The sequence below is a fragment of the Falco punctatus genome (assembly GCF_963210335.1).
Source record: "Falco punctatus genome assembly, chromosome: 6".
NCBI lineage: Eukaryota > Metazoa > Chordata > Aves > Falconiformes > Falconidae > Falco > Falco punctatus.
In genome coordinates, this window is record NC_137585.1 from 75,461,731 (window position 1) to 75,488,846 (window position 27,116).

At 41.1% G+C, this 27,116-nt stretch overlaps 1 long non-coding RNA gene across 1 annotated transcript; it reads left to right on the forward strand.

Annotated features, from left to right (window-relative positions):
• Nucleotides 1-13: 13 nt before the first annotated feature.
• Nucleotides 14-26,290, forward strand: LOC308065736. Its single transcript, XR_013928893.1, has 4 exons — nt 14-201; nt 2,046-4,054; nt 4,841-6,551; nt 9,517-26,290. It is a non-coding gene; the product is annotated as an uncharacterized lncRNA (long non-coding RNA).
• Nucleotides 26,291-27,116: the final 826 nt, after the last annotated feature.

Consider the following 27,116-nt stretch of genomic DNA (forward strand, 5'->3'; position numbering starts at 1 on the left):
CCTTGCCGCTCGCCCATTGGCTCTCCTGACGGCCTCCTCGTCCTACTGGTGACGGCGCACGCTAATCAGCGGCTAGCCCAGCCTCTAGGGAGAAATCGTTGCGCTCTTCGCCGCGCCCCGCGCCGCCAGCCCCTCCCGTTTCCCACGGATGGGACCTTCCGCAGGGCGCCGAATGGAGCTCTGGAAGGGACCACTTGGAAGGTGGGGGGGGAGGGGAGGCTGAGCGCAGCGAAGTGCGGTTTCCTCTGGCTAGAGTACAATGGGGCGGCGGTGGGTGCCTACAGCTCTGGGGCCGGGAGGCAGCGACCGGCGCTGCGGCATGTCGGGACCTGTAGTCGCGCCACGGCTGCGTCCCCCGCCCTCGGCGGCCCGCAGCGGGGGAGGGCAAGGGGGCTGGGGATTGTCGCCTCCTCACGAAGCGTCCTACTGAAGCGCCCGGAGGAAAAGGACTTCCTCCTCGGGTGGGAAGGCCGAAGCCGTGGAAAGTGCCCGCGGGTCCCTGCGGGTGGCGGTGACCGAGGCGGGGCCAAGGGCTCCCCGCGGGGCCGGGCCGCGGGCGCCGCTGTGGTAAAAGCCGGGCGGCAGGAAGATGGCGGGCCGGGCAGGTGACAGGCCGGGCGCGGACTCGTGTGTGGGCACTGCTCCCCACGGGTATGTGTGTATGTATATACATATATATACACACACACAATAAAGATGTCGGCACGCGAAGATGGGACGCGGAAGCGCAGGCGGTGGGTGCCCGCACAGGGCCGGGGGCCGCGGGGAGCCCGGTGCGGGGCGGGCTGGGCGCGTCTGACAGGCGGCGGCGCCCCGCTCCCCTCTGCGCCCCGCTCCCCTCTGCTCCCCGCTCCCCTCTGCTCCCCGCTCCCCTCAGCGCCCCGCTCCCCTCAGCGCCCCGCTCCCCTCTGCGCCCCGCTCCCCTCTGCGCCCCGCTCCCCTCTGCGCCCCGCTCCCCTCAGCGCCCCGCTCCCCTCAGCGCCCCGCTCCCCTCTGCTCCCCGCTCCCCTCTGCCCCGCTCCCCTCCGCTCCCCGCTCCCCTCTGCGCCCCGCTCCCCTCTGCTCCCCGCTCCCCTCTGCCCCGCTCCCCTCTGCTCCCCGCTCCCCTCTGCGCCCCGCTCCCCTCTGCGCCCCGCTCCCCTCAGCGCCCCGCTCCCCTCTGCTCCCCGCTCCCCTCTGCGCCCCGCTCCCCTCTGCTCCCCGCTCCCCTCTGCTCCCCGCTCCCCTCTGCTCCCCGCTCCCCTCAGCGCCCCGCTCCCCTCTGCGCCCCGCTCCCCTCTGCCCCGCTCCCCTCTGCGCCCCGCTCCCCTCTGCTCCCCGCTCCCCTCTGCTCCCCGCTCCCCTCTGCTCCCCGCTCCCCTCAGCGCCCCGCTCCCCTCAGCGCCCCGCTCCCCCCTGCGCCCCGCTCCCCTCTGCGCCCCGCTCCCCTCTGCTCCCCGCTCCCCTCTGCCCCGCTCCCCTCCGCTCCCCGCTCCCCTCTGCCCCGCTCCCCTCTGCGCCCCGCTCCCCTCTGCGCCCCGCTCCCCTCTGCTCCCCGCTCCCCTCAGCGCCCCGCTCCCCTCAGCGCCCCGCTCCCCCCTGCGCCCCGCTCCCCCCTGCGCCCCGCTCCCCCCTGCGCCCCGCTCCCCTCTGCGCCCCGCTCCCCTCGGCGCCCCGCTCCCCTCGGCGCCCCGCTCCCCTCGGCGCCCCAGCCGCGGCGGCTGCGGGCACCTCGGGCCTTCCCGCTGGGAAACTCTTTAAAATGTCTTTCTTACCCGATGTTGGATGTTTTGGCAATGTCAAAACATGACGAGCCAGCATGGTAAAAAGCCTATTCCTGCCTTTTATGTGAAAAAGTTAAACATTAAAACATCTTCCTGTGCGGTGCCTTGGTTATGTTTATAACCTGCGCTTCAGCAAAGCAAAATAATTTCAGAGGTGTGTGCGTGTATAGCCCTATAGCATAACAAATATACTAAGTAAAGTCTTTTCAAGTGTAATTTTATTGGTGAAGAACTACATAGCCTTTATTGATGCAGTTGATCCAATAAAACTTTGTCACACAGATTAATGATGAAGGTCTGTGATGAGAAGCATAACCCACTGAAGGCACTCCTACCAAACTGCATGTTTCTACTACTCATTCCCACGCACTGCACTGTGCTGCGCTTGTAGTCACACCGGCACAACTGCTTGTTGGACAATACATCGAACCAGCTCAGGGAATTGATTCAGCTGCAGTGTAAACCCACAGAAAATCTGTGTTTCTTTCTTCTCAGATGATTCAATTAAGCTGGCTTTGCTACTAAAACAAACCTACATAAAAGCTTGGTCTTCCTGTGGTGGTGCAAGATATTACTGATTTAGATGACTGCCAAAGATTACCACCTCTACACCAGAATGAGCAAAATGGCATGTTACCACCCTCAGCCCAATTCGGTGTCCATCGACTCATCATCTTCCTAAATGGAAACGAGTTTTGAGCTACAGTGTAGGATGCTGAACTGTAGCTGCTGATGCATGGACACACATTTTCTTCTGCATCTGCTATAGAAGCAGTCATCTCTGGTAGAGGAGCGGGTTGGAAAATTGAGAGGGTTAGCATTCTCACATGATATGCTGCAGACTTCAGCCTTTTATAAAAGCATTATTTTTTAGCAGTTGATGTTCATAGAGCCTAACATAACAGCAGACATAAGGACACATCAAAGAATGGGGAAAGGGCATCAGTTCCTCTGTGCTGAGAATTACTGAAGCCTAAGCATCCCACACAAACACATCAACTGTCAGACCTCAGTCTCCTCTCCGTGTCCTTTGCACCAGCCTCCATAAGTAAGCTAATCAATCAGCCCTGAAGAGCCACAAAGATGGCTGCTTTAATTCCTCTTTTCCTTCTCCTTTTCCTCCTCCAAACCTCCTCCTTCTCCCCTACCAAAAAGCAGCATTAAACGGAAATTCAGAAACAAGGTAGATAGACAGATAGGGCACAGAGATCACCAAGGATAACTGTGACTTGGATCATCATGTAACCTTTTTCATGTTACCTTGCTTGAATGCCATCTGCTTCAGGAAGGTTGCTTAGTTTGCTCAGCAGTTATCCTGGCAAACCTGCTCCCAGTGCCAGATGGCATGTAGCTTTAGAAAAGTGATACTTGGGACTAAGCAACCCATTGATGAAGTCTTGAATGTAGTATGGTTTTCTTCACTCCGCTCATTTATTCACACAATATGAGTTACAGAGGACTTGATTAGGGGAGAAGGAAAGATCATGATTTATTGTATTTGAATCTGATGTCATTATTGCCTCACATTGAAAGGATCCAGTTATCAGTCTGGCCTGATTTTTAATCTATTGCTACGTTATAATAAACTTCTGTAGACTAGCAAGTGTAACTGAGTTTTCATTTGGATTAACTGATAAAAATGTATAATCTCAGAAGGAAAAAAAAGCCCCCCAGACTAGGCATGTGTTGCTAACCAAAACAAAGGCATATATGAAACAAAAAAAATAGAAATAGCTGGGTGGAGAACTTTGCCTAGCATTGTTTGCATATGCATGTGTACCTGTGAGAGCTGCCAGTCCTGAGCACAAACCCAATAGCACCAGTTTTATCTCCCGCAGCCCTGCAGATGTTGCATGAGGCTGTCTCATCTTGGCTGTGAACGCAGAAACCTAAACTTTCAGCAGCAAAAGCAGTGCTTTAACCAAGACTTTTGATCTGAAACTCAAGCTGTCTGGGTTAAACCCAGACATCTGACCAATCTAGCATGTGTGCATGAGTGTGTATTTGTGTAGCTGTAGGGGCGAGGTGGAAAAAGCAAGAGAGACGCAGGGCCAATTACTCACCCTATAGACAGAACAGGAAGTTGGAACCCAAATCTGTAAAAGAAAGTTGTGGCTGTGTCTTAACAATGCACACAAGCATGGTCCTTGGAGAAAAGCAAGTAGATAGATCACTGGCAGGTTCTCTGCTATTAATCTCATTTTGCCTTGCCACGCACTACTCCAGCTGCTGCAGGAAAGGAAGACAGCCAGTTTTTTCTGTGCAAAGGTGGCCTCTCACGTTCCCGCAAGGTAAGCATGTGTTAACTGGTAAATGTGTTTCCTGGCATGCACGCTGTGGTTATGCCCAGTCTATGGGCGGGAGTACCACACAGCCTAGTTTACCAAGCTTCAGAGGGGTCCCTGAAGACTGAGACGGAGCACAGGCTCACCTCAAAGCTGTTTGACTGTAGTGTCTGTATGGCTTGCAGCCATGTTCAAAACCTAGTGCATATCTACCCAAAACTGTGTTTCAGGAGAAATCAAAGAACTGGGGTGGGAGGGAAGGCTGAAAGAACCCTGTAGCTCTGAGTAAGGGCATCATCTCCTATGGTTTGATTCCTCATGTGTCCAGCAACACAAGACTTTGTACATTCCTTGTAATTTGGTGTGATGACAATGATAGCTCACTGCCACCAGTTTCTCCTCGCCTCTGCAGTAATCTACAGACTCTTAGATTTTAACTACCTACTTGGAGTGACATATTTGTTACGGTGGTAATTGCTAACATATTACCGTAATTATAACTAAGTTACAATCAATATATCCTGCACATGAAACCTCAATTTTATCTATACTGAGAGTCTGAAAAAGTTTTGTAATCAGGATCATTTAGGATCAAAAATAGATATTAGCATTCATGGATTTTAAAATAACACTCCTGGAATATATTTTAAGTGCAGTTGGTTGGAAGATTTCTAAAAATGTGCTGTTTCAATGGAAAATGCTGTTTCTGTATAAATTAAATTTTCCACAGGAAACAGTTTTGCCAATGTTTTTCTGCTTTCTGACAAGAACAATGTATTGTTATACTTACAGATGCAGAAATGTCTTTACCATTGAAGACAGTACAACTTCAGACAGGGACCCAGGACATGACAGAACTGGAGTGTGGAGCATAAATGCCAGGAAGCTGTTGAACAGCTCAAGGATACACATAAAAACTAAGTCCAAATGAAACATTTGTCTTTGATCTGACAAACTGAAATGCAACGTTTCCACAAATGCAAAAATGTTTCATGCTGGCTGAAAATAGCTAAATGAAACATTCAGGAGTATCAGCATCAAGTACTTTTTGAATACTCTGACACTCAAAACATTTTGGCATTTAGTCACTTTTGTTTCCAAAGAGGATAAAAACAGTGTATCATGTTTTCTGGCTGATCTTCAGTTACAATTTGGCCACTTAGATCATAAGTAACAAGCTAACAAAAACAGCAGTCCTCATGGATATTCAAAGTACTAATGTTGAACACATGAGTATTTTGTCCACATGACAGACAATAAATCTGAAGAAGATACATACTATCCTTTGTATACAACAAACAGATTGAGTTTCTGATTTAAACCTGAAGCTAATCTCATTTTAAATGAGTCATAAAGACCTGATCAATGTCAGTATAATAAGTTCCATTCATATTAATTAAGTGCCACGTGATTGCTGGATTTCTTGACATTTTCCTCTATTACTCTGTTAGGCAATGACAGACTCCTTTTCTATATTTACCACTGAAAATACTACTCCTACAATGTAATTTTACCTGCCTTGCTTAGTTTTTATTTATTTACTTACCATCTTCTGGGATTCTTTGCACAATATTGCTAAAACACTTTAATTGTGACATTTCTTATACAGTTAATAAATATTTTAGATCGTAATTATTGAGTTTCATAATCAGTGCATAATTTAGATTCCTCTCTAGCTGTAACATACACACACACACACACACCATATGCACACAGTTTCCTTACATAGAAGAAACTTTGTTCTTGCTGCTGTACTTACTGTAGCAGCATTCAGATTTAAAGTGGTTTTTAGGTACTGCTAACATGCAATTGAAACAAAAATAAGTGTGTACGTTATCGTCATCAACATAATCCTCTACCACAACCAGTTCTAAAAAGAAAACAGCAGCAAAATAATGTCCACACTTAAAATTTTTCTATTTAACTTTTTACATTTTTCATTTAATTAAATATATTCTCTCTTGATTGAGGTATTTTTTAATTATTTTTGTGAATGTAGAAAAAAGGGGGGGGCGTCCGAATACAATGAATATTTTCTGCAAGATTTTAACGGTATTAAAATCAACGGCATACAGGCCCCAGATTAATTGCTGTGTGTCCTTTCAATAGCTATTTTTTGATGGTTTAATTGTAAATCACTGAGAGGCCTGATGCTTTATTTATACATGTCACAATGTAGGAATATTGATTTCAGTAGGATACCTACATCGCACTACTGGACATAAGATCAGGAAAATCAGGAGCCATTTTCCATCTGTATTTTTTGACCTTATTAAAATTGGATGTATGATTCCTGAAGCAGGAATATTTCTACCTTGCAACTACGCTGTACATTTGACAATGTGACACAGGCCTGGTGTGCTGCCGGCCAGCAGCCAGCTGCAGCACTACAGTGGGCTGCTCTGGAGGAACCTCATTTGCCTCCTTGTGACAAAGCTTTCACTGAGGGTATTCCCCAGGCACGGCTGCGCCACATCTGAAATGGAAATACCAGCAGCAGAAGGTAAGTCTGTGCACAGGGCATGCTAGTTATTTGTGCTTTCAAATCTTTGCCTGCAAGTATCAGAAAAAGCATCATTAAAAAACCCGGCATGTTTAAAAGACACAGGGAAGGAATCTGGATTTTCTGTTGGGAGGTAGTAATTCAAAAAATTATTTTGAAAACAGGTAATTGAACAACAATTAAGTTTGCAGTATCAAACAAAACCAAACAAAAATTATTAGTACTAAAATCTTGCATCAATGAATCTGAAACGTAAAAACTGAATGAGCTTCACATCATTTATTGTTTAGTTTTGTGTATCAGCCTCAAGAACAAAAGAATCTGTTCATTACCAGTTCTGTTTGAAGGTTCTTATCCATTAGTATAGCAATATTTGTATTATCCTTAAACAAACCCAGGCTATTAATCAATACAAATTAAAATATTTCCACTTCTCTAAAACATATCTTTACTGAAAATAAAACTAAAAACAATCAGGCAAAATGTGAGCCAGAATGATCAAATGTTGTTTTTTTACCTGGCATTAGCATTCTCTGGATGTACATACTATTCCATTTTATTCTGAAAATCCTATTAAAATAATAATAACAAGGACTGAGACTGCTGCTCCTGATGCATTAGATATGCCGGTGAAACAGTTTCCTAAGAGTTGCTCCTGTGAAATGCCTGCTGTAAGGACCATTAGTAGTCATAATGGCCAGTTCAGTTTCTTGACTATTTTAGATTTTTAAAAAATAATATTTTTTTATCGTCTCTTAAGGAAAATAGTGAGCTTTATAGTTTGGGAAACAAAAACAGATGGGGGGGGGGGGGGGGGGGAGGGGGGAAGAAGAAAACTAAAGGCACCCCTCCTGCTCAAACCCGTGAAAATTGTACCATGGGGAGCCACCCTGTATGTAACCTGGTCTGGTTTTATGTTAACTTCAAACAAATATGGGTACAATTCTGACTTAACTCTCCAATGTGAGTTTTCTCCCACATTTCAGTGACAGGTTTGCTGTTATAGCTGTGCATATCTAATAAAGTGACATAAGCCCAACATGCACGGTGTTCAACAAAATTCCTATTTTGTTATCAGAGAGCACAACAATAGTTCTATTGTGTAGGGCAGCTCTCCTTGGAGGTGGAAGGAAGGCTGCACACGGGCTTCCACACTGGTCCAGAAATATGATGGTGACACCAGACTGGCTCATGTAAACAGGAAATCAAACCAGGATGTAAACTGGACTGCTTCCATATTCAGTAATACTCAGCTAAAAATAAACAGGTTGAATAGAGGTAGGAAAGCTAATTCTCTCTGTAAACTCATTTTTCAACTTGAATTTTTCAAGACCTGACAGAAAAATTAAAATAAAATTAGTTTTAATGTTGCTTTATCAGTATGTCAGTAATGACATTGTGGTCACTTCCAGAGGGGCTACTAGCCTGAAAAGGAGAATGGAAAGTCTCTCTTTCCAGAGAATAATAAGGACTTGGAGATGAACATTGAAAAGGGACATGACTGCTTTATAAATATAACAAGGGATTGAAAAGCTCAAAGGGAAAGATGTTCTAGTTAAGCTAAAAGACATTATCATAAGAATAAATAAATACAGGCTGTGAAATCTAGAAATGATTAGGCATCTTATTCTGAGAAGAATAAGGAGTTCTCAGGAAGCCTTTACAGACTGAGGAAGAACAGAGAAGCTGTTTTTTCTGTAAAAGACTTATCTAATACTATTGCCTTCAAGACCATCATGTGGATTTCACCTGGGAGATCCCCTGCAGACCTTGCTTCCTTATGAATTCTCTGATTGCTGATCAGGTCTATCTAAGAAAGGAAGTCTTTCAGAAAAGGAAGAATTCTTCACAATTATTTAGGTACATGAGAAATATACACAAAACAATATATACCTCCAAACAAAATATAGTATATATACCACCAAGCAAAACATATTTATACACAAACCATTAGTGAAGTTCCCCTTCTGCAGAAATCTATTTGCAGTACTGTTCTAAACACTGTGACATGACACATATCAGGTTCTTAATGAAAATGTAGAAAAAATGTGGCAATTCATTTAGCCTTTGTTATTTCACCACCTCCATCAGGTATGCCAGATGCCATACAACAGGTTTGGAGCATGACAAACTGCTAGTGACAGAGTAAAAAAGCCTCATGTATAGCTTAAATCTCTAGGACTGAAATTAGGCACAACTGTCCCCTGACTTTAGGAACAGATGAACACAGGGTAAGAACTGGAAAAGAGCAGCAAAAGTCACCAAGTCCAAGCTCCTGCCATCACATGTAAACTTGGTTTAATTCAATTAATAACACTGTCAAGCTTCATCTCAAAATAAACCATATTGTCTCCACTGCTCACATAAGAATACTGTTCCAAAACCCCACTGTGATAATTCTTGGAGGTTTTTCTTATTTCCAAACTCATTTTTTCAAGGTTATTTTTTCCTGTGCAAAATATCTCTTCATTGCAATCATCTTTGTCTTACTGTATTACAGAAGCTACACTTTTGCTCTCCTTTTACACCATAAACTTCTAATAATTTCTAACAGGTCTTCTTTGAGGCTGGAGAATCTAAGTAATTCTTTAAGCTGAATCAATCTTTCTTCGATAAGGAATATTAGATATGTTTCAAGTTCCAAATTATTTAAAAACTTCCCTAACGTCTGGGTCGGCTTCCCATAGATAAAAAGTAAAAGATACAACGAACAGATGCAGTTCAGAGGGAAAAGCAAACACAGGAGAAAGCTTTTCATTAAGAGTTTTGCTGCTTAGTGGTAAGCAAGAGCAGACCAGCATGTCACTTACAGGATCTATGCTTGCTGCCTGAGAACAGCAGCGAGGAATGGCCAAAGGTACCTTAATGGGTAGCTGTCATTATTGCCACCGTAAACCACATATTACACTAGAAACACAACACATATCAATAAACCACAGGCATTCATAACACTCTCCATTAACAGCTAATCAAGGCAGTGGCATTGCCACAGATTTTGTGATGTTGACACAGGACGTAGAAACCAAGTTGGCTGGTCCAGCATTCAAGGAGGGCACTTTCTTCAGGAAACAGTCCATACCATTCAGTCTTGGCACCTCAGGCTCACTGAAAATGCAGAGTAAGTAAGTAAATAAGGTTCCTGGTATTCTCTCCCCGAGTGTGGAACTTCCTTAGAAACCTAGAGGCTCTGGAAGGAGAAAAGTCCAGACAGATTTGGCCATGAGCTGAATGTCCGGGTTCAGGAGACACAGTTCTGACCTAGAACCTCATGAAGGGCATCCTGGATGGCAGGGGCAGAATTTAGGCAGCTGCCATGAGAAAGAGGAATCACGATATATTAGAGGTGGTGCATGTTCTCATTCATGTGCAAGCTCTGAGGGGGAAGGATTTTTACACCATCTAGAAGATGACAAGATGATTACAAGGTGTAAACACAGACCATGACAAAGGCCTATAGAGGAATTGCCCTCCAGTCTAAAGGAGTTCACTCTAACTTCCACCCTGTTCTTAGTCCTCATGTCCTCAGGGATTGCCTTTCTCCCTTCTTGATATACTTCATCCTTCTGCTGCCAAAATTTTCATTAGTATATTATTATTCTTGACCATTAGTGAAGGTGATGAACAAAACCACTGAATGATACTCTGCCCATGACTGAATTCTGAGACATTCAACTTGCAAGTAGCAACCCAGAAGATCATCTTGTAAGGACAGCCCACTCCTTCTTCATACAGCTTCATATTTACCTTGCAATTCCTGATCTGATCTCCTTCTCCTTACTGTAACTAGTTATTGATAAGCATTTCCTGACTGTTTATAAAGGTTAGATTTATCTCCTTTTCTTTGTTTTTGTTTTATGAAGAAATAAGTATCAATATTGAAGCTAGATACTAACATGTGATCATTTTAAAAAATGCTGGCATACAGTTTTGGCTTCTCAAACTGGACTATTATGACGGAATATTCTTTTAAAAAAGCTGATTTCTGTCTGCTGGCACCTATATTGACACTTGTTGAATTAAATTTGATGGAACAAAAGAATCCAAAGAATCAAAAATGTTGGCATTGCATGTTCAGTAGTTAAAACTGTCCCATTTTCATAGTACAGACTTTGTGCTTCTTAGTTGCATAGCAAACTAAAATGGATGGTAAAATCTATACATTTATGAACTAAAATAGAAAGAGGAAGAAAAGAATGATTCAGTGGCGATAAAAGGAAATCTGCACAGAACAATGCAGCTGTTACATTTCAGCATCACTCATTGAAGAAAAGTAGCGTGCAGGTCTTGAAATGATCTATTTTCCTCCTTTTATTGAGCTCTTATGCACAGAAATGCAGTAATTGCTCAAATAAATCAGTCATAAAGCTATTTTGCACATGTATTTGGCTATCATTTTTGAGCATGCTCTCTTGAAAGTGCTAAGACTTCAGCATTAACATAACTTGGTTGCAGTATTGGTTGTATATATGTTTTCTGGTTAATTATTTAACTGTAAAACCGCTCACTTGCTGTTTTTTTCCTTACTGGTTGTTGTACCAATTTATACTCTGCAAGCAGGGAACACCTCGATTTCCATTCATCACAAAGAAACTCTGCTTTGATTAGAGTCAGAAACCATTATACTTTGTTATGTTTCCTAAGTACAACATGTTCACTGTATGTGAAATAAATGATGTACCTGCTACATTGCCAAATGCATAGTCAGTAGGCAATTTTCTGCGAACACGGGGTTTTTTTTGTTGTTTTCACATCAATATTAACTATCTCAATCAAAATGCAAAATTCATACTCACTGCCATCTGGATGCTTATATTGTCCAGGGACTTTGTGTTTACAAATTGAGAATGGCTTTTCCTCCTCCATCGATGTAATATCAAACACTAAATAAGCAAGATATAAATCATCATTATGTATCATAGCATATACTAAGCATTTTCAAAGCACTATGTATCAAAGGCTGTAACTGGATGGAAATTACTAACTAACATCACAAAAGAGAAAGACGGCATGAGCACGTGGGCAGAGCAGCAAAGACAAAGTTGTGCCTTTCATTACAGACAACATTCAAGCCAAATCAAAAGAGTGCATGATGGAGAGCACACTTGAATACTTCTAATCTATGATAGCAATAATCACAGGCAATGTATAAAAACCCCCGAGGCAAATCTGTTCCATTAATGTTTTTTAAAGTAATGGTACATGCCCTGTGATAGACTGTTGGTATTTTTTACAAATTACTATGGTGTCAGCATGCTGGAAGGATATATCTGCTGAAGAACTGGCCAGGAAGTCTCCCAGAATAACATACATAATCGACAAACATTTAATATATCAAATATACTACTGTTTTATTGGAAATACCTGCAGAATCCATTAGGAACTCTTTGGATTACATTATTTTTCTCCCAAACAACCAAGAACCCAAAAGCCTGTATCATAATAAAACCAGATTTTTTTTCCATAAAAAAGCCAATGAGTAGGTAATATCATGACTGAATGCTTTGAATACTAAATATAGAGAAACCCAAACTACTCTCAGGTCCACACACAACTGCTAAAGAAGAACACTCACAACATTAGCTGTACTTGAGGTTTAAATCTGCTTTTAATTTTAGCCTTTACTTCCATTATACAAATCCAGTGAAGTCAATAATCACAGTACTGTAAAACTAGTAGAACCAAATAGTCTTTTAATATGCCATTAATTTTCACCATTCCTGAAAAGCCTGATCTATGGTTAAGCTCAAATCTAGACGCTGCCTGAGCTTTTTTTTTTTTTTTTTTTTAGCCTTGTTTCATTCTGAATGAAACATGTCTGTCTGTCTTCTGTGTTGCTCACAGAAATGGAGATCCGCACAGGAGAGCAAACACTCGGCAGCATTTTTACGAAGAGGCTTCTCAAATGCAGTGATCCCAGCAACACTGCTCAAGCCACGCTGTAGCATGGACGTAGCATCTTGGAGCTGTCTCCTGTGTGTATTTTAAAGGCACAGAGCTCCAGCTGCCTGACTGTGTACCATCGAACACGTCGCCCATAAACGACAGCTTAGAGAAGCCATTGCTAAACTCACTGCTTGTAATCCTGACACCAGTTTTTAAGCAGGACTCCAGGGCAGGTCTTCAGTACTCTGAACTAATAACCTGTACCGGTTAAACCAGAAGAAATGATAATAAACAACAAAATTAGTAGACATTGGGGTAAATATGGTACAGTGAAGAAGAGTCAACATAGCTTTTGTAATGGGAAGTCGTGCTTCACTAATCTACCAAAGTCCTCTGACAGAGTCAATATAACATGTTGGCCACACAGGTCTGTTTGATACCATCTGCCTGGATTTCCAGAAGGCACTCAGAAAGCTGTCTCTCTCGAGGCTCTTGAGGAAGATAACCAGACAAGAAGAAATGTTCAGAAGATAGGAAGAAGGGAGAGGAATTAATAGTTGCCTTTCACAGTAGAGAGATCACACGTGGAGTCCCACATGGCTCTGTGCTGAAGTCTATGTTGCTCAACACAGGTCACAAATGATCAGAAAACAGTGTCAAAAAGGGAGGAAAATGTTTGCGGATGACTCTGAATTAGTCATAGTGATATAGACTACAGCTGATTGCAGACTCACATAAGAACCTCCTACCTCATAATGACTAGGCAACAAAAATTCACTGTAGAGGAATGTAAAATGAAGGCAAAAATTGCTAGAAATTACTACAAAAGGAATCAAGAATGTAAAATATCCTTTTGCTGTTGTATAAGTACATGACACATCCACATCTTCAATAGTGTTTATAGTTATGCATCCGTCTGAAGACAGATATAGAAGTACTGTAAAAGATACAGATAAGTGCAGCAAGTATGGTTAAAGATGCAGAGTGGTTACAGGAAGAACAATAAAACAGATGAGGTTTTTGTTGTGAAAAGCACTAAGAAGTCATATGCTAGAGATCAGTAAAATCAGGAGTGGCCTGAGCAAAGTGAGTAGGAAATAAATCTTTCAATCCAAAATCTGGAAGATATCAAATGAAACCAGAAGATACCATCCTCCAGGCAAACAAAAGGAGCTGTGCCTTGTCACACAATTAACCAGCAGAACTTGTGACAGGACACTGTGGATGCTAAGAATGTACCTGAATTCAAAAAAGAATTTGATAAATTTATGGAAGAAAAGGACACCAAGGGTTATTCAATACAAAACTAAAGGTTCTAGTTTAGGAAGCTCTAGGAAAACTGATCACTATATACTCAAAATATATTTTGGGAGAGGTCTCTAGAGGGTCCTTATAATCTTCTCAGGACGCTCACTTGGTGGTCACTATTGGAGACAAGGTGCAGAGCTAGATGAAACTCTGATCTTACCTGTTCTGCTATTATTCAGATTTGAATTGGGGTTACACGCTGTCAGTGTAGAGTCATTGTGCACAATGAGAGTCTTCTGTGTTGGACTTGCAGAATGAGCGTGGAATTTCCGGGCAGTGCTATCACAGTGTGCCCGCACACCCGCACTTTTGGGGGAAACATCAGCCCTATGTACACCTGGAGCTACAATCTCCAGTGTGTTGTGAATGTCTAGGGTTTCCAAAACTAAGTCAGGCTTCCACTCGGAACTGTGTATGCTCACTGTCATTGCAAAACCATCAGATTTACCAGGAAAAGGGCAGCTGCATACCTTGAAATCTTAGATAAATACAGAGTTCCTCCATACTGTGCCAGACAAGCTTTCTAAGTGAGAAAGATGTATTCATGAGAAAACAGAAGGGTGGTAGTCCTACTTGGAATATCCTCTTTTATCTGAAGTGAATGTGGCTTCTCTGACTTGAAAGATAGGTTTTATATAATTTGGTGGTTCTTGTTTTCATTGTCTGCAAATGAGCTGCCTCTGTCTCTGCTTGCTGGTAGGATCTAAAGGTTGGTTAGACAGTTACTTTTCTTTATCCTCGCCATTTTTATCATCCCAAGTTGCACTCCTATAATGAGAGGTGGTTGAATTCATAAGAACACCCTTAAATGTCTGCGTTTTTGCTAGGCTGTTCTTCCTGGTCCGTATCACGCATGTGAATGAGGCTCTTTTGAATGCAGAGGTGTGGCTTTGCTGTGAAGCAAACCAAGATAGGGGCTTAATCATTTTCATTTGCCTTGGTGTTTGCTTTGCTGTTTCAACATAGTTTTCAAAGTCCATTGACCTCTGAATAATACAGGCTGCAAGCGTGTCTATGAAACTTCCATACATTTAAAATATTTGAAATTCCTGAGATATTTAATATGTTCTGTTATCTGAAACAGCTTTATCATAGATGTTGTTGGCTAATGCTGTGCTGTTATGATTGATTTTCTTGCTGACTAACAAATTGCTTAGCTGAATTTCTTTAATAAAACTAACACAATAGTCAACTCAGAGCGGGTCCTGGTCACCTCTACATTCATGTAAATCCATTACCAAATGCTTCCAGGCTCTGCTAGCTGCCTCACAAATGCGCACAGGCTTATTGTAAGTTTATCCTTAATATTCTCTTTAATAATTTCTTCTGTTTCTGTCTTGTATTGGATTTTTTTAATTATTATTTTTGCATGTTCTTCAGTCAGCACAATACCAGCAGGAGTTCTTTGGGACTTTCCCCAGATGTACGCATTTTCCTCAGAAGAACTGTCTCCTTTTCTTTTAGGACTAGTCCACTTCCTGCAGTCAATTCTCTATTTTTATTTTAGGTACCTGTAAGAATTGATGAAGTATTCTACCAGCCATCCAGAAGGATTTTTGTTTCTTTAAAAGCATAGCATTGCTTCTTTCTATGTTTGACAGATTATTTTTAGGTCATGGTAAGTGCATTGTGCCTTTGTTTCTCCTTGGTCTTACATCTTTTAAATATCCTTGTACTCTGAAATGAGTAAGTGAGACCTGTTTGTCAAAATGTAATCTAAACCTGGATGTTTACATTAAATTACAAGCTATATTTTTCGACCTTTTAAGTTTTCTCACTTAAAAGTTGGCAGCAGAGATAACCAAACCTTCCTCAAGAACATTTTCTAGGAATTATTTATACAGTTCACCTACCCAGAACTTGTCCAGACTGCTATCCTTGCTATCCCTGTCATTGTGTCTCTCCTCAGAGTTCTTGTAGACACATTATAATTTTCATTTGTCTCACAACAAAGAATGGAAAGTTTTCTTATTGTTACTAACGTGACTTGCTGTTGGAGGAGGCTGGTGCTTTTGGCTGTTGCTGAATGACCACAGATAAACTTTCTGACATCTAGTGACAATGTGAAATAATTCTTTTTCTGCTTCAGCATAATTCTGCTACCCCAGCATCAGTGTTCTCCTTTTTGCTTCACTCCTGCCACGAGGCTGCTCCAAGGGCTGCTTATGAAGCAGCTTACAAACCTGTAGCATTTTCCCTTGTTTCACACACGTTCAGGAGTTATCAGGCTTTCCAGCTCATGCTCTGCTTTCAGCAGTCAGCTCGGCAGAAGCAGTCAATCACCAAGAAGCTGAGGCCTCCATTGATTTAAACTTCTTGGCTTTTCTAAAGGAAGGGTTATACATGGGTATAGGTATTTATTACAGATTCTTCTCATTTCACCTCCTGAAGGCTTAAGGAAATTTAGTGCATCAGTAATGAACAGCCTAGTTTATATTTACAGAATGTCATATTTTAAGCTGAAAAACATCCCAAATGACAATACATGTTGATTGCAGACCCCTCCAGCAGCAACTGCAATCCCATTTCTGCGGGAGATTCCAGTGCAGCCAACAACTGGAAAGGAGACAGGGGACAATGAGGGAGCAGACACTTGTGGCCTTTTCTCCTGTACAGTATTTCTGCCAGAGGAGATCAGCCCTGCTTAGATTTCTTGTTCCACACGCTCTGTGAGGAAGAATGGAGGTAGCCAGTGTGAACACTCATTTGGGTCAACCACAGGAAAAGGGGTACGGGGAATTACTGATAGTGCTGCTGGAGTCTAGTCGGCATCGGCTTTGGCTTTGGCAGTTGTTTATTAACAGTACATCAGTAGCGGCTGAATTCTGAATCTGTTCTTTGTGGTGCAGCCACAAGAAACAAAGACTTGAGCTTAAGAACATAAATATTGGGGGATTCTGATGTGCACTTTTATTCTGTCATTAACAGTAATTTGCAAAGGCAGAAACAAAATCAATCTCATAAATACCGTAATACATCTTGGCAGAAAATGCACAAAGAAGCTTTAACATTTTAAAATACTTTCAGCTTCTGCATGAAAAACTGTGAAACATCTGTCTCAGAAAGCTGGGGTTTTTTAAACAGCTTTTCAAAGGTCAGTTAATTATTTTTCATTATTATTACTTCATAATTTAGTTGGATGTAGATTATGGCCTATGAATGCCAAATACTTAATCCTCTCGCTCCTTTTGTTGTCATTTTTGTACACATTGCTCATCACAGACTTGTCTAACGCAAACTGCTCCATTTTGACCTACCAGTGATCTCATTTGTTCTTCACAGAAGAACCTACCTTTCAGAAATGTTTATGTTAATACATTTTCAGTTATTATTTTCTTGTCACTTTCTGAACCTACCATTCTCAATGGATTATGGTAGGTGGTTACTAAATGTAGACTTCTGCTCAGTAAGGCTTTAATTTCTACTAAAGTTGAATAAAAAAGATTCATGAACCAAGCTTTAAAAAGCCAGCACATCTTACTTTCCACATTTTAAACAACTGTTTGTGAGACAGGTGGAGAGAACATTTTCAGGTAATTTTTGCTATCAGGAGAAATAGTTCAACAGAAAAGGATTTTTTCCAACAATGTTAGTTGAAATAAGATAAAATTCTAAGGATTAGGAATTGAGTGTGGAAAGTATAGGTCAGTTGAATGTACCTGACATACTGCTGTACATGTAACTACTAACAACACAAATTAAAATCCTTCCCAGTTTTCCTCTCCCCTCAAATTCAATAGGTGGGCAGTCTATAGGTAATGGTCTCCCACCATAATGATCAGTTAATGGTAACTCAGTGATAGTCACTAAAAGCCCTAATATTAACAATTGGTCTATTTTTATACTTCTTAATTTTTTGTACTGGTACTTGCTTTACACAGAGGTCAAAGAGTGAATTTCAGCAAACTTATTTAATCGTGTTTCCTTCCAAAATGTCATCGAAGAAAGTGTTACACTTTTTCATCATGCTAGGTCAGGTCACAGTCTGTCTGGGTCTATGTCCACCCGTGACCTGTCTCTGAAGTGGCCAACAGTAGATGCTAAGGGAATGAATGCAAGAGATGACACATCCATAGAGTGGTCCTCCACAGGCACTAGCACTCAGCAGCTGAAGGAGACCCTTAATTAGAGTTTATACTTTGACATTCCTGTGCTATAGTTACCAAACAGTATCTGCAAATTTATCATCTCCTCTTCTTGACACTATATAATTGGTGTCCAAAACATTCTGTGGTATCGAGTTCCACAATGTAATTATATGTTATGTGAAAAAGTACATCCCTTTGTTCATTTTAAGTCTGTTGCCTGATAGGATGTCATTTGATTCCTCCTAATTCCTTGTATTACAGAAGATGATGACTAGCCTCCATTGCATTCACAATTTCAGAGTTCTCTCTCAAATCCCTCCTTAAATGTTCTTTTGTAAGCTGTTTAGAACAAACCTATTTTGGCTTTCTTCATACAGAAGCTATTCTAGCTGCTCAATGTTTGCAATTTTCAGCGGTCATCTTTAGACTTGACTATCCTGAATAGTTCTCCACCATTTTCAAACTTATTACTGGGATCTTCTCTGTGTATCCAAGATTGCTTATGGCTAGTTTATCAAGTAGTATCCATTTCAGTACAGATATTTTCAGATACTGCTCATAACATCCTTCATTGTGAAGCCAAGAACCCTGAAGAGAACTTTCTCTTTTATTACATAATACTACAATTTCTTTCAAAGACTTTGATGAGGAACCTAAGCTTTTAAAAAACTTGAAAACATCAGTATACTATAAACACTGCATGACCCTTGCCCACTGACCTCTAAGATCTCTAATAACTTTGTGAAACACCACATCACATACAGAGGTCTTGTTGATTTTTCTCCAACATATCCATTTGACCAAGGTGTTTACTTTTTTGTATTATTTTGTATAGTCTACTTATATGAACTTTCTCCTCATACGGCCTTTCCATTTGAGAACAGCACCTAGAAGGCTTCATTTCCCTAGCCTCTAGCAAAAGTAAACAAGGAGAAGAAGATTATTAATATTTGATTATCATTCAGAGGTCTGTAGTTATATTATTAAAACATCTTTTCATTTTTTGTACTGTGTGCACAACAAGTCAGGAGAAATTTAATAAAAAATTAATACAATGCATTTGCAGGGCTCCAAAAACAAGTAAGTGTATAGATAGTCTTGAAGGCCCTTTGGAAGTAATTCAAAGCCCACTCGAGGGTTTTTTGCAACTCCGAAGAGCTCTAATGCATTTAAATAGCTTGGTGACTGTGTGTTTGATACAAAGAAGAATTTGCAATCAAGGCTCTGCTGCAAAAAATGCTCATTACTGGTTATAAAGTTCCCTATGAGGTTGACGCTGTTCTGTAGAAGACTTCCTAGTGACTGCAGCAAGCACAGAATTAAGCTATACCATCCCATTCCTTCTTTGCTTTGAGAAGCAAAGCCCATTTCAAGCAGAAGGAATTAATCCAAGAACTGTATGCCATGTTTTGGGAGAACCAAATCTCAAACTCTTTACTCTGGAAAACTTTCATTGAAAGTAACAGCTTAAAGCTAGGTCTATAGAAGACCAATTCTGCACTAGATAGTAAATGTCTAACCTTAATTATTAAAAATGCAGCTTAAAAGTAAGGAAAATAAAAGCTGATCTGGCATTTTATTGAACTTTATTTCATTTGTGAAACATGTAAATGAGCAGTGATAAAAATGACATTTTATCTACCCTTCCTCCCTTTCTTACATATTTGTGCATATTCCACATAACTCCTGATCAGTTAATTTTTAAAAAATGCATTTTATGTCTATTTTCCCAGTGTTTTTACTCAAAACTTCTGTGCATGCACTATAATTTGCACATTAAAAGCCAATTTACAATGCAAAAATTCTTATGCAATTTTATATGCAATTCAAATTGCCAGAACAATGGCGCATACATTAAAAGAGACTGCATTTTGAAAATGTAATCTTATGTAGGCAATAGGTTGCTGTTGCATCTACAAAAGAATATCATAAAACAGTGAAACATGTCTCAGAAGTCATAGCAAAAGACACATTAGCACTCTAAGCAGTAGTTTGCTTGCATGAAAATTAGCACTGAGAAGTTTTACTGGGAAACTGAGTGCTTGGGTTTTCCATTAGAGTAGTAAGTGCAAGATGTGGGGTTATTTCCATTTTGTGTTGCTTCTGTTCCTCTGTCCCACATGGAAATACCCACTTATTTTGAATTGTCTGGAAAAATCCCACTGAATTTTAAACACAATACTTAGGTTTGTATGAAAGTGTATGAAACCAAAGAATAAGACTGTGTTATGTGGATGCCTTTGGGGAAGCTATCACACTAAGTTCACACTCAGGAATATGATGTTGCATCTTGCCAGGGATGTTCAGAGCTGCAGAAAGGCTAAGGGAATGCAGAATTTCCAGGTCTGCGCTTTACGGCCCTAGTCACTTCTCAGTTATTACCAGGGGATGGTATGTACAATGATCAAGGGTATAGAATCTGGCCAGCATTTAACCAGTTAGATGATACTGCTACAGAAATATTATTAAGGTGTTACTGTCACAGGCTCTAAAGAACAGCAGAAATATTCACTTTGGAGATCTCTGGTATCTCTGCAAATTGATTAAGATAGTGCAGCATCAGTTCTGCAGCCTGGACAAAATGGCTTACATTGGAGATTTTTCCATAACTATGAGGTAAAAGAAATCCCTTTTTGTTAATTATTCCTGAAATTCTTGACAGTCTGAATTTATTGCCAGTCCCCATAAACACCCCTTTAAAGGACACAAACCTATTGTGCACTCCATGTATGTGATAATCCTCTTTCAAAGCATTCAGGGGGACAGAAGTAAAAGGGATCTGCTGAAACATACTTGTTATTTCTTGGAGTTAGTTTTGTTTTGTTGACTTGGTCTTGAGCTTTCATTAATCCAAGCTTTTTACTATCCCCATTTACTATGCTTGCACTAAGTTCCCTCTACACAGTCCAGAGTAAGAGCAGGATGATCACAGCCATTCTGCAGAGCTACAGTTCATAACAGATCGAGACCAAATGTTGGTCACTGGGGTAAATACTTTTTTCCACTGTCAACTAAAATCCACATTATGTAAATAAATTAATATTTACCACTGACATAGTATTGAATGTTTCTGAAATACTGAATGCATTTTAATTGATTAATCCTGTCATACACATTGAGGTCAAACCTGTTTTTACGGGCAGCAGTGTTACTCAGGATTAACTCAGCGGAACTCGGTTTATCCAGCTTTATATGATGATATAAATTGGGCTTTTAGTGTTTACAAATATTTTAAAGAGGTTGAAACATTGAATCAAATTTTTTCCTGATCTGCAAAAGCATTGCTGTGGTCTTACAGGATTCCATAGTTTTAAGCAATGGCAGGGTCTACTCATTTTGAGGTTAAGCTTGTGTAAGGGGTTACTATGTGGGATAAAACTCCACTGAGACAAATTCACGGAACACAGAAACTTGCCAACACCCTAGGTCCTTGCTACATCTGCCTTATCAGTGTAAAAATTCAGAGCAGGGCAAGATGTTACTGAATTTACTGATGGCTATATGAGTGCATGTAGATACAGGCAGACATTCATCCAGCAGAATGGAGAGTTTCTCATATTGCAAAGGAACACTTGTAGACTGGCACAGAGAAAGAAGAGTGAGCCTACAGACTGTTAACTAGGTCCAAATCAGCAAATCCTCATCCTACCAGTATTACTGCATTTTATCATATTAAAAATATATTTAATTAATTGTAGATTTTAAAAAAATAAACAATCTCTCTTTAAATGAGAGCACAAGGTTAATTCTTAAATGTGGCCACAAGAGAAAAACAAAAAAACAACTGGCTTATTTTTTAGCATGGCAGATTTAGCGTAGGTGTTAGGAAAATGCTTTCCAACCTAAAGGATTGTTAAACAAAACAGATGAGCTCAGGAGGCCATAGACTAGGAAGGCTTTAGGAAACTGTAAGTTTTAAGAACACTTAGGCATACTGTCATTAAGGATGGTCTAGAGTACAGCTGACCAACTCTGTGTAAGGGGAATGGACCACCGGTGTCTTGAAATCTGATCCAGCTTTTCAGTACTGTGATTCCACAGTGGCAAGACTACCCTTAGACTGGTGTGATACAAACAATCCTGAAAGCAAGTGACCAATTTGAAATTGAAACAATTGGGCAACTGAATAAAGTTAAGAGAAAGGAAATGTCCTTACAGTTTTCTTACTACTCTTTATCTCGAAGTTATGTATTATATTGGGTCAGCCAAGAAAACAAATACCATATTCTGACGCAATCCAGTCCCGTCTATGTTGTCCACATCACTGTTTCTTTTTCCCTATCTTGATTACAGATCAGAGTAGCACAGGCTTAAAATTGCAGTTGTCAGAACAAGAGGTCACTTGAGTCATTGCAATTTTCAGCAATGTGGCTTATGCCCTCAGAATTTTCTCTGGGAATGTTTTATCGTAAATGAAACATATTTCATATCACCCTGTCTTTGCAAGACTTTAGAAGAGTGGGATAGAATGGCTGAAGGGTTTCTACATGGAGGTTGGAGGTTTTTTACTGCATAAACATCAGAACAATACGTTCCTGGTCTGGCCACTTTCATGGCTAACTGCCTGCACTTCTGGTAAAGAAATCGTTTAAATGAACGAAACTGAAAACTGATGCCTTATTGCAGTCATGTTGTCTGTATCGCCCCTTTAGAGAGGGCAAATCCTTTTGAGTTGCCAGAGTTCGGCCTCTGAACCAAATTCTTTGCTAGTGTAACTCCTTTGATGTGTATAAACCTGACTTCCACTTTCTTCAGTTATTGCAAATTTGTGTCTTGACTTTTCATGTGTTTTTTATGGTACAAATTACATTTGTCAGTAAAAATTCAAACTCTGACCTGAATGCAGTCTTGGCCATTCAATACTGCAAAATTAGAAACTGAAAGCTGAAATGATACATTTGAAAATATACAGTCATTCTAATTAATATTAGAGGAAAGAAAACAAAACCAGCAGCAGATAAACTTCACTAATGTTCCCCTGTAAATCCTGATTTTATTCTCACCAGCAAATTACCTGTCTAGCTAGTGTCTAGAAAGCTAGTAGCTGATTTTCAAATGTGCATCCATACTTTACCCGTAAGTATAATCTGTAAAGATGCAAATGGAATGCAAATATTACAAACATTACATCAAATTCTGCTTCAAACCCAAACCAAATTATGTTCCAGTTTTGCACCAGTAAATCCCCAGCACAGGTCAAAGGCACAACCAGTAGCCAACCGAACAAAAGGCTCTAGCTGAGCTCTGAGCAAAAGCTTTACTGCACCAACCACACTGAAGCAGGAATAAAAAATACTAGCATAAAATAACAGTAGAAAGTAAGTTGCATTTATTCTTTAAATAGCAGACAAAATAACTGCATAGTATTTGTGGTTCTCAAATGCTTCAGAGGATTGCAGGGTATTTAGTGGAAATCTTTCAAAATTGCAAAGTAAACTGATGGACATCTTGTTTATACATGTTACATTACCGAAATTGGGCATTACTATATTTAAATGAGGTTTTGTTGAAGTTTTTCACGTCTTACCAGTTTTAGACTAAACGAAACAGTGGTTTATTGAAATTGAAACATTTTCCAGTCAATCTGGCCTGAAGACAAGCCTTAAGTGACTTTAATTCTGGAATTGTTTCAATTAAAAAAAGAAAGTTTAAAGATGCTACGCTAATCATGCTAATTTATTTTTGCTGTGCAGGATCTTTTCCCAGCTTTTATATTTATTAGTTATATTGCCAAGAGTTTAATATCTGCCTCTAATTCTCTTTGCATTTATTCTGTATTCTAGATGGGTTGGGAGAGATGGAAACCTAACCAAAGACTGGATTACAGTGTTTATAAAGTATGCTGTAAAATGTAACACCTAGTAGCTTCAACTATATATTCATGGGGTAAGAGCAGCTGAAATATGAATCTAGCATCTAGGAGAGCCTGAAACCAATAAGCCAGTTAATTTACAATGACATTCTCTTTTCTGTTGGGCAAATAAAAATAGAAGATACTTAACTGTAGTACTTACAGACCCTAAAATAACTACTTCTTACAGTTCAAAGATGCCCCATATTAAGCAAAAATGACCCCTGCCTTACACATGCATAGTTGTGCTAAAATTTGCAGCTTTATCTTTTAGGCCCAGCAGTAACTCCTGCGCTTTTCTGCTTCTGCAACATCTATATCCCTGTCTAGTCCAACCCCAACAAACCTGTAAGAAAGAACCACACATTTCCACCACCTTTATGAACACAACTCATCCTCGCGGACTACTAAGCCCAGTTTTGTTCATTAGCAGGCCCAGCTCTGGTTGCAATCATTTTGCCAGTTGAGTTCGTTATTCTTACACGTTGCTTGCATAGCTTTGTATTACAAGACTGATAGTTACAAAGGCCCTGGGTGGTGGAGGGAGGATCAACAACAAGTCTTTCCCCTCTTCCTTCACTGGCTAAATAGTTTCGCAGGTTCTTAGGTAATTCTCAATGACTGGGATGTTTTAATTATCCTTGGCTATGTTTTGAAACTTTGTAGCTCCCACTGCAGAAGATAAAGTCTTCCACCTCACACTGACTCCTTCAGTCACAAGGATGACTCTTTCTTATGCATCCGGGACTTCTAAGTGAATGAATGGCTTTTCACCTGAAAGGACCAGCCTGTTCTATCTAAACTGGTCTTCCAGGAACAACAGCATGTTTCCAAACTCAGCTTCCCCTGCTTGTGACAACTCTAACTGAAAGGATGGTGAGAGATCAGCCATTACAGTAGGGCTGCTGCCCTGAACAAACCAAAAGCTGGCAGACACAGAGCTACTCTTACAGGGTCTGCAGGCCACTGAAACAGATGTACTTACACTGATTGAAAGTGGGAAGTAAACCGAGCGTGCCTGGTGAGCCAACTGGGTGTGCTGGAGAAGTGGTGGCTTTACAGGCTGACACATCTGAAGTGAAGCACTGAGAGGATCTCTACAAATAAATGCTCTGTGCTTTCCAAGGTATGGGGAAGGTGATGTCTTCGGGATCCCACTTTTAGATAAAAAGACATAGGAAAAAAGACTGAAATACATTACTCATGATCATTAGTTTCTTAGTCATGTGAGAACTACAAAAAGTACAACTGGTTAGATTTGCATGTGCATTTGTACAGTGCTCCTCAACGCACTTCTCAGTGGCATGAGCAGAGCCTGATCAGTGAGCTGGAAGTGTGGCTCTGCAGGATGCTGCTTGGCCTTCTTGGTGACCCTAAGGATTACTTCATCATGTTGTTTTGTGGAGCCAATTTTCTAGCTCCGCCTAGATTTTAAGAAAGGTTACTCTTTTGCAAACTTTCCATACATTAAACAACTTCAAACCTTTCCAGAAATGACAAAAAGCAGATCAGCAGGACACTGTATTACTTTCCACTGACTTCATTGGCTTGAGTTCAGGCAATTTGAGATGTACTGATACTTAAAATGACCCACACGAAGCTGACCTTTACATTGAGAATGAAAAATGTTATTTCAGGATTTTGAGAAAAGGAGACTAGTATTGATACAGACTATGTACCAGTAATTAAGGTGTAGAATAAAGAATAAGATTGTGGTAATTAACAAAAAGAAATGGTTTTTTTTATGCCCAGAATATAGAAATAAAGTAAGTTAAAATAGCAATGTAACCTTAAGGTCCCTAAACAACTGTAACCTCACTTCAGAGGGAAGTCACACAACAATCAGATGATTAGAATTAAGGCATTCTTTGGTGCATTTAGCTCCTAAATAATTAAAACTGTTTTTTTTTTAAGCTGTATTTACATTTTTGATGTAAATGTGGGGGTTTGGGGTTGTTTTTTTTTCCTCAGCCTGAGAATACCACTCAGGTCTATTATTCATGGAGTTCTTAAAACCGTGTAGAAACATTCATTCTGCACAATATGGGACATACAGCTCATTAGCTAACCTCCTTAGGCTCTCAGTCCAGAAAGCAGTTCAAAGCATCTAATTTGAGGTCCTTAAACAGTTCAGAGCATGGAAACTAAGCAAGCTTCTTGTTCCCATAACCAGGAACCACTGTCCCACTGCCTGTGTGCCCAGCACCACCCTGCACATTCCCCTAGTCACTGTCCCCACCGGGACTGTGTGACCATGTAAACCCTACTGTAACTGCATGACACTACTCTTTTGTGTGGCCACTTTCCTCCTGCTGGGCAAGAAGCAGGTAAGAAAATTGGTTTGGCAAGTAATGATCATAGAATCATAGCATGGTCTAGGTTGGAAGGGACCTTTAAAGACTATCTAGTCCTCCCCCCCTGCCATGGACAGGGACACCTTCCACTAGACCAGGTTGCTCAGGGCTCTATCCAACCTTGAACAGTTCCAGGGATAGGGCATCCACAACTTCCTTGGGCAACCACTTCTGGTGCCTCACCACCCTCATGGTAAATTATTTCTTCTTTATATCCAATCTAAATCTACTCCTTTTCAGTTTAAAACCATTGGCCCTTGCCCTGTCACCACAGGCCTTGGTAAAAAATCTTTCTCCATCTTTCAGAGAAGCCCCTTTAAGTATTGAAAGGCTGCTACAAGGTCTCCCCGGAGCCTTCTCTTCTCCAGGCTGAACAGCCCCAACTCTCTCAGCCTGTCCTCACAGCAGACCTGTTCCATCCCTCTGATCATTTTTGAGGCCCCCTCTGGACGCGCTCCAACAGGTCCGTGTCTTTCCTGTGCCCGGGGCCCCAGAGCTGGACGCAGCACTGCAGGGGGGCTCTCACCAGAGCAGAGCAGAGGGGCACAGTCACCTCCCTCGACCCGCTGGCCGCGCTGCTTGTGATGCAGCCCAGGCTATGACTGGCTTTCTGGGCTGTGAGCGCACACTGCCAGCTCGTGTCCGGCTTTTCATCCACCGGTGCCCCCAGGTCCTTCTCCCTGGGGCTGCTCTCAAGCCCTTCATCCCCCAGCCTGTATTGATACCAGGGGTTGCCCTGGCCCTGGTGCAGGACCTTGCACGTGGCCTTGTTGAACCCCATGAGGTTCACATGCTGCTACAGTGTCTTACTACTGAGGCTGAAGAATTCAGTTCCTCTTGGTATTCTGAAGCCTTCATTGTGGATGGCACCAAATACAGACTGTTTCTACACCAATTTTGCTGTCCCCACCAGTCTGCCGTCCTAGACGGCTGCTACCTGCCCTAGGGCTAAAGTTAAAAGCAATGTGTGAACTACAATTGATAATTAACATTAGATGGCTTTTGTGTCTGTGAAAAGCAAACCACTTATTTACATGCCTTCATAAAAGAGGCTTATGGAAGTAAAGTATAAAATGGAAAT